Genomic DNA, 8,865 nt, shown 5'->3' with positions numbered 1-8,865 from the left:
ATTCATACATTGAATTCATTCATATTTCTGTGTCATATGCTAATGAGGTTCTGCCATATTAGGTGTTTTTTTTAAATAAGGAAAGCCAAAGAGTTTTTTAGATTTAAAGTCAGAATTTTGAATTATCGATAATCGTTTTTCTGTTGATTTAGGTGATATTTACTTTAAAATGCAATGTTCTTTTTCTTTTTTTTAAATGGAAAAAAATTTACTGGTGTAATAATGATAACAATAATAATAACAACAACAATAATAATACAATGTGGCACTGGTTTGTACAGGAATTGAATCTATAAAAAAACAGTTCCACATGGAGGCCACTGATGTCACTGCAGTGACGCATTTTCCACCTGAAGCTCTGACTGAAATAAAAGTGAAAGTAAATGTTTCACACTGACTGAATGGACATGGACAACTTACAGCTACAGCTACATTTACCTTCTTTGTTCAAATCTGGCGACATTTGTGGATTATTAACGCACTCCCTACCTTCATATGGATTTATTCATGTGGCTGAAGCACGAGCTACGGTTGGTTTTTCCTCTGTTGTAGATTTAAATGGCTGTGGGTTTTTTTTTTATGTCAACAGGCCCATTGTGTTTTGTGTGCAATCGTTTTCGTTCACAGTGATCTCAAATAACATCTTATTTGTTTATTTAGATTATATTAGATTTTTGTTTAGATAGAATCCCCTCTTTAAGGAGGAAGCCCTTTACACTTGTGGAAGGAAACTATGTTACACACAACATGGTTTACTGAATATGAATTTGAATGTATTGTTGTTGAATGATCCACGGCAGCTACATAAAAATGTTCCTGTGGCCAAAATCTGTCAGGATGTTGTATGTATGTATTTTTCTTTAGATTATACTAACGTTACTTTGTGTTTTTTGCGATTATTTCAGCTTTTTAAGTCTTTGTTTTGTTTTTGTAAAGCATTTTGTAACTGTGCTTATTTTTATTACTGAATTAAATTATTTATATATTATTTATAACCATGTTTATCTTATTTTCTTTTCTTTTTTTCTCTTTTCTATTAACTCGTCAACAAGCCGGATTCCCCCAGTGAACACCAGATGTCGCCATTGGTCCTGGTGTTTGAAGATAAAAGCTGAATCGCCACGAACCAGTAGATGGCGCCAGAGTCCAGGATACAACACAACACATGAACCATGGCACTTCTCATGGTGGTAAATGCTCGGTTTGAGGGAAAAGGGAAGTGTTGTTGTGGTTTTGTTATTTGCTCACATTGAAATTGGTCATCTTGCACGATCACAAACACATGTACATGTTGTTTTTAGATATATATGAAGAACCACAATGGCACTGCAGAGCAAAGCGAAGCCAAGCATCTGGGTATATATATAGTATATAATAGTGGTACTGGCATAACAGGAAGTGCGTTGTCTTATCTGGGGCAGTGGTATTTGCTGGTTAAACCCAAACAGGCACAGATTCACAGAGCGACAGCATCACCTGGCGAATGTAGTGCACAGTTGACTGGTGACTGATGGCTGCACTGGTTATCATTTATGATCAGTTGCTTTGAAGAGAGAGAGAGATAACAACCGCGGGACAGTAAAATAAAAAAAATAGGCTGCCATGGTTTCACAAAGATGACAAACAGATAGGAGATAAAAGAGGCAAACAGTGTCTGAGGCATCAGAGCTGTCTCGGCTGTCGTTATTTGTTATTTAATAGTTGTTGCATGTGGCCTTTTTGAAGGTTTTGGGATTAAGGGCCTTAATCTTATACTTCATTGCTACTTTTTTGTATTCTGTGGTTTTATATCTGGAAATCGTCTTGTCTCCGTCACTATTTGCATTATTTGTCCCGCTATCTTGACTGGGACTCCCTGGAAGAAGAGATCTTGTATGTCAATGGGAGACTTCCTTATAAAACAAAAGAAAAAAAGAAAAAAAAAATAATAATACTTTGCATATAAGCAGTAAAACATCCTATTGTTTTCCTGTTTTATTACCACTGAGGTCATAAGGTGACCTTTGTGTATCGCAGCTTTACTGTGATGTTTCGTGCTTTCAGTAAAATCAGTAAATAGAAATAAAGCTATGATGTGAATTCCAATTCTTTGCAAACATGATCTGTGATGTTTCATCACTCCTGTGTTTTCACTGCCAACACTGTCTTCATTTAAATTCCACGGCCAGTGAAAAATATTCCAGTGAATCTGAGCCAGCAGTGAATAGGATTTCTCAACTCTGGAGGCAATTTCCCAGAAACGCCTTTGTGAGCCTCACACTACAAACGCCACCCGCTGGTCAGAGTTGGGAACTGCATGTTAGAGCTTTCCTCCTAGTCACGTGATTTAGAAGAAGTCGAGACACTGAAGCATGTCAAACTCTGTGTGTGTGTGTGGAGCCCAGCTCTGAGCAGAGCACAGAGGCTGAGCCTGAGAAGCCCCTGACTCATCATGTGTTTGCTGACTTTTATTTGTCTTCTCGAAATGTTTTAGAAGTGGGATATACTATCTAAATTATATGGGGGGGGGGTCTGGAAAAGTATGTTCCCTACATCATTGGATTTGAAAGCACAGAAAATCTTGTATTGAAAATCAAAAAATGCCTCTAAAAAAACACTATTATATAATCACTATTAGAGGAAAATGACTTGTTTCAAGCTAACCGATCAGCCAGTGCAGCAAGAACATGCCACTTAACTTAAGTTTTCTTGAAACAAGTCAACTTATTTTAAGTATGTTTTTAATCTTAATAAGTAAATAAGTCCAAAAAAAATGCTGTGATTAGATAAATACACTGAATTCAAGTCAATTGCACTTGTACATATTTAAATGTTTTGCGGTGGTTGCAGGAGGAAGAAGTCTTAACAATGAGGATGTTCAGTATATCATAATTCACCAACCAGCCTGAGGTTCAGATCAGATTAGCAACCGCCATAAAAACAGCCGACGCACAAAGAAGACACTTGCAATCATAAATAAATAAAACAAAACATCTATGGCATGTATTTTAAACAAAGTCTCGCTGGCCTGCATATTTGGCCTTTGCTGTCTTCCTGTTTTTGGCTTCTTATTTTGTCAGTGTTGGTGCGTTCCACGATAATTACAGTTCTACTGAGCGGTGTCGGCGACTTGATCTGGACCATCATGAGTTTAGAGAAGCCGAGGCCTTCAAGGTCTTAGTCAAAGGACCTATGACACATGTGCCTGCATAATATGTACTGTGTTGGTTCTTGTGGAAATACTGTGACCTCTCGCGATTAATAACGTGTTAAACTCACAGCACTAATAAAAACGTAAATAAAAATCAGCAATTTAGCCATGTCATGTTTGGGCTGTTTATTTCTTCTTTTTTGTGGGGAAGAACCATATTTGTGACGAGAGAATGACACGGCACAAATGTGTTCGCGGCTTCATAAATGTCGGAATGATGTCAGTCATCGGTAGATACTCTGCACATTTAACTAAAGGCAGTCACAGAACAACAGAAAGTCATAAATTATGACAATTTGGTGAAGTCACGACATTAGTAGCTTCAAACCGTGCGATGTAACAGACAACTATCTGTGTGTGTGAAGGGCGTCGATCATGATGTCACATCTCTTGTTTGCCATCAGGCACTAACAACATGGGATTTGACATCATAATTTTAATCAACAAGCAACAACTAACCGGCAGGTTTCTCCTGTGAATACACCACTGGTGTATGTATCCTGCTGGTTGGTTGTTGCTTGTTGATTAAAATGTTATGATGTCAAATCCCATGTTGTTAGTGCCTGATGGCAAACCAACTGCTACTTGGTGTAGGGTGATGTAGGCACTGTGCCAATCCCCCGCCCTCAGCGTGTGTGTGTGTGTGTGTGTGTGTGTTTGTAAGATAGAGGCAGAGGTTCTGGTCTTTCCGGTAAATCAACCAAGCCAAGCAAACTGTCTCGGCTCTTTTTGCTCTCTCTTAATTTCCCACATACTTTACCCATGCCAACCTCCAAACCCCCAACCCACAGCTAACGAGCCCTGCAAAGCTGTGTGGCACACAGAAACGAGGCTTTGGTCTTTCCTGAAAGTCAGCTGACTTATCTCTCTCTCTCTCTCTCTCTCTCTCTCTCTCTCTCTCTCTCTCTCTCTCTCTCTCTCTCTCTCACACACACACACACCTTCTGCCCAAGTTTATCTCACACCCACACACACAATAACCCTGTAAAATTTATTTTCTGCTCAAAGAAGTATCACAGCTAAATAGAATGTTATTACAGTAAATATGTTAACATTATTTAACAAAATTACATAGTGATACCTACCTACCTAATCTATCCTACTAACCTACCTAATCTATCCTACCTTACCTACCTACCTTATCTATCCTACCTTACCTACCTAATGTATCCCACTAACCTACTAATCTATCCTACCTTACCTACCTAATGTATCCACTAACCTAGCTAATCTATCCTACTTTACTACCTACCTAATCTATCCTCACCTACCTATCTATCTACCTTACCTACCTAACTTATCTATCCTACCTTACCTACCTAATGTATCCCACTAACCTAGCTAATCTATCCTACTAACCTACCTAATCTATCCTACTAACCTACCTACAACAAAGCCACAGAAACATGGCTTGGTCTTTCCTGACAGTCAGCTGACTTATTTTCTCTCTCTCTCTCTCTCTCTCTCTCTCTCTCTCCCCCTCCCTCACACACACACATTCTGCACAAGTTTATCTCACACCCACGCACACACACACACACACACACACACACTAACCCTGCAATGTTTGGATTTTCTTTTCTCTATTTAAGGAAGTATCGCAGCTAAATAGAATGTCGTTACAGTAAATATGTTTACATTATTCAACAAAGTCACATAGTGGCTACTGTAACATTAAACATGCATTTAGATTTGTTTCATGTCCGAAGAACATTATATCATTGTAGCTTTTTCTAGGTCTTTATAGAATATCAGCCCGATTTCTTTTGCACGTAAATCTGTCAAATGACTGTAGTGAAGTAACGTTGTATAAATCGGACAAGCAAAGATAAGAAACCTTACTGTGTATTTACAGCATATTAAAGTTCAACACAAGGCTGATATGGTTTTCATCCACTTTCATGTTTACTCACTGCATTCATGCATTAGTCAATTCATTCATGCAATAATCAATCAGACTTTTGCAAAATATGGACACAAAACAACATTTGTCTGTCATGTAAAGGATTTATAGATAACCTTTCTGAGCCTCCATGTTAAAAAAAAAACATGGAAATCCAACTCTTATTGGCAGCAGTATGAACATGTAATCCAGTTTTAAACCTCACTTAACCTTTAGAGACTGGACAAAGCCTCAGTTCTTTATACGCTCATAAAGTTTCACCTCATAGTGTCTGCGACGACTGCCTTTGTGTGTGTGTGCATACAACTGAAGTGGTACAGGGTTCCTGTCACAGTCAGTACACATTGTAATGTGGGTTACTTTCCATTTTTACTACTGAGCAAGTGAACTACAATATTAAAAAAAAAACAACCTACATCCAGAAACATGAGGACGCTCTACAAGGGCAATAAGAACTTAAAAATTTGTAATTTGAGTCTTTATTTAACAAAGAAAGGGCTTTTACTGACTGACTGACTTTTTTTTTACTGATCATTCTATTTCTGTGGACATATTTGATAGAGAGAGACCTCTATTTTGCATCGTATACAGTTTCAGGTTGCATTTCCTCATACTCCCAAGCCTGTGTGGTTATGTCCGCCGTAGGCAGTTATGCATCAACACCACTTTGTCATATAAAATGTCCTAAGGACAGCAGTCTTTATCTCCCTAAACCTTTTCATGATATTATTTACTGTAGATGGTGAAAGACACTGCTTGACTAATGATAGATGTTCCTTATATACGCCCAATGTCAATAGCCTCTGGAGCTGAAACAATTCAACGATAACTACTTTTATCATCGATTAATCGGTTTGAAGCTGTTTTTCCATGATGAAAACAAGATTTCTGATTGTTTCCGCTTCTTAAAATGTGAATGTTTTCTTCGTTTCTTTGCTCCGTGAAAAAAAGGTTTGACAAACACTGATCAGCGGAAATAATCGACAGATTAATCGATTGTGAAAATCATCGTTAGTTGACCTGCTAATGGTGGAACCTTCTAGAAAAAGCCACCCTTGTGTCACCTTTAGAGTCTCAATTTCTTTTTTCCAGAATCCATTTTTCATAGATTTGCAATCAAATAATTGTTTCATTTGATTTGTTAAATAAAGATTCAAGTGAGTCAAAAATAAATGACAGATATTAGTTTTTATTGCATATTTGGTGGTTCCTGTCACATTTAACCTCACATATCGCTCACTCAGTGCAGGCACAGCTGTCTGGAGCTCAGTTTCTTGTTCATGGACACTTATTTAAAGTCACTTCCATCCCTTTGCGCTTCACACAACACAACACAGCTGTGGTGTTTCCATTGTCTTATCTCTGTATCTGTGTGAAACACACATACAAACGCAAATCCATCTTATTAATATGATTCAATCTAATCTCCCAGTGTAGTCCCTAAACCATCGTATTATTATTCTAAGAGTGCTTACAGCTTGACATTTATTGACCTTGTAAATGCTGTTTCTGGTTCCAGATCTCAGCACTGTTGTGTAGCAGTGATGTCCAACATCTTGTGACTGCCTCGGCTGTGATTGTTAGCAGTTGTTGGGATGTGTGTGTGTGAATATCCTGACATCTCTGATGGGGCTTCATCTATAAGTCAAAGCACTTTTGTAAGTTGCTTTGGATAAAAGCGTCTGCTAAATGACATGTAATGTAATGTAATGTAAAGTCATGCTTTCTTCTAAACAATCCCGTATGAACCTGAGACTATGTGTAACAGCTGATCTGTGGAGATAGGCTGCGGAACATAGAAAATGAATAACTGTCAGGTCCTGATGATCCAGTGTACCTGGTACAGTCCCTGATATACCTCAGCATCCCGTTACTGGACACCTGAACGGGCTCAATGTCAGACTGCAAGGTGCAGGAGACATGGACGGCTTTTGTCGTTAAGCTGGCAGTATTCTCAGGTGACATTTTCACCTCCGCTATCCGTTAGTTCCAACACCTGAAAGAGCTGTCCTCCCAGCACAACATCAGCACCGCTGAAATAACCACGCACATGCGTGGGCTGGGGGTTCACAGTGCGATTTGTAATGGTATGGACCAATGTTCTCTTCTTGATCAAGCCCGACAGCTTTGATGGACATGATTTAGATGCTACTCTGATCAACTGGATGGATACAAAGGACATGGAAAAAATACAGTTGCACTTTTTTATTACTTTTATTATTATTATTATTATTATTTTATTATTATCATTATTATTATTATTATCATCATTATTAATAAGCTTGAGCAGATACAACACTGAGATGCGCTCTATGAATGGAATAAAAATTCCAGGTGTATTGGAAATGTTTTTGTATTTTGTGTGATAATTTAACTAAGTGTTATTGTTGATAAAGGCACAGAGATGAGAAGAACATTTCAAACTGGCACTCCATGTCACAAAGGTTGCCGACCCCTGGCCTAAACAAGCAGCTGTTAAACTCCAAATTGGTCATCATAAAGTAAATCATTATTTGTACACTGAGATGAGCGTGCGCACAGGCGTCCGCTGCAGTCGCACGTGGCATGACACTTATCACCCTTCATTATTTGGTGTGCTCACAATACGCACGCATGTGGATCGCACATGTGTTTTTCAGTCTTCATGCAGCCGTAGGCGACGCAGTTGAGGCGTTTTAGTATAGTGTTCTGGCGTAAAATGCCCCTGATAGTACTACAATGAGCTGTCACAACCTCCTGCTATGAGTCATTTAGAAACTAACTGTGTAACTGCTGGAAATCTGGTGCTTCTGAGCTCAACGGTTAGCGAAAAGGCTGGAGTCTGTGATCACACAAGCCTGAAATAATTCATTAGGGTCCATGGTTTATTCATTGGTGTGGTTGTGGATCTACCAACCTTTTTGTCATCTTTTAAATCTCTTCTAAAAACTAATTTTATAGACTTGCTTTTATGTGATGCCGTCTTTTTATCTCTTTTTATCTGTTTATCCTTTCATCTCATTGCTTTCTTCCTTTTCTGTGTATTTTATTATTTATGTGAAAGCACTTGGTAAATTGCTGTTTTTAAAGGTGCTATACAAATAAAGCTTTAAACTTACCTACAACAAACCTAATCTATTCTACCTACCTTTCAACCTACCTACCTACCTACCTTCCTACCTACATCCATAATCCATCCTACCTACCTACATCCATCCATCTATTGTGGTATTCCAGACCACTCATTGTGAACATTTGCTTTTTATGCTTTTGCAAGATAGTTACATAATCATGAAGTTTAAAAGATAATAACAATAACAATACAAATGAATAAGCAAGTGTAACCAGTCTCCAAAAACAACAAAATCAGATTTAACAAAAACATTTAACATTAAATAGATTTAGTCAGATACGTGTCCTGGTTAAACTGCAGTTTAGATTTATTTGTATTTAAGGTCAAAACTTCATTCATATACTGTATATGAATTAAGTTTTTGACCAATCCTGTACCACACTGTATATGATATACAGTGTGGTACAGGATTGACACAGGATTTCTAAGAGACAGATTGAACCAGTGATGATAAAAAACAACAACATCTGTCTCTGACATGTTTGTAATGATGTCAACAACTGCCTTTAAAATGGCGGACATATTGTGTTTCTCACGACACAAAGAGGCTTCGGCTGCAGCTCCTGTTGTCTTTGTCGCTCCTGCGTGAACAACGCATCGAGATATCTGACTGAACGTCATTCTCTGCGTCGTTTTGGATGCACTTTCTTTGCGGCGATA

At 38.2% G+C, this 8,865-nt stretch overlaps 1 long non-coding RNA gene across 1 annotated transcript; it reads left to right on the top strand.

Annotated features, from left to right (window-relative positions):
- Positions 1–280: 280 nt before the first annotated feature.
- Positions 281–2,066, top strand: LOC122779261. The gene is made up of 2 exons (XR_006361545.1): positions 281–530; positions 1,053–2,066. It is a non-coding gene; the product is annotated as an uncharacterized LOC122779261 (long non-coding RNA).
- Positions 2,067–8,865: the final 6,799 nt, after the last annotated feature.

This window comes from Solea senegalensis, linkage group LG13 (assembly GCF_019176455.1).
Source record: "Solea senegalensis isolate Sse05_10M linkage group LG13, IFAPA_SoseM_1, whole genome shotgun sequence".
In the NCBI taxonomy this organism is placed as follows: Eukaryota; Metazoa; Chordata; class Actinopteri; order Pleuronectiformes; family Soleidae; genus Solea; species Solea senegalensis.
This window is presented reverse-complemented; position numbering and strand designations above follow the sequence as displayed.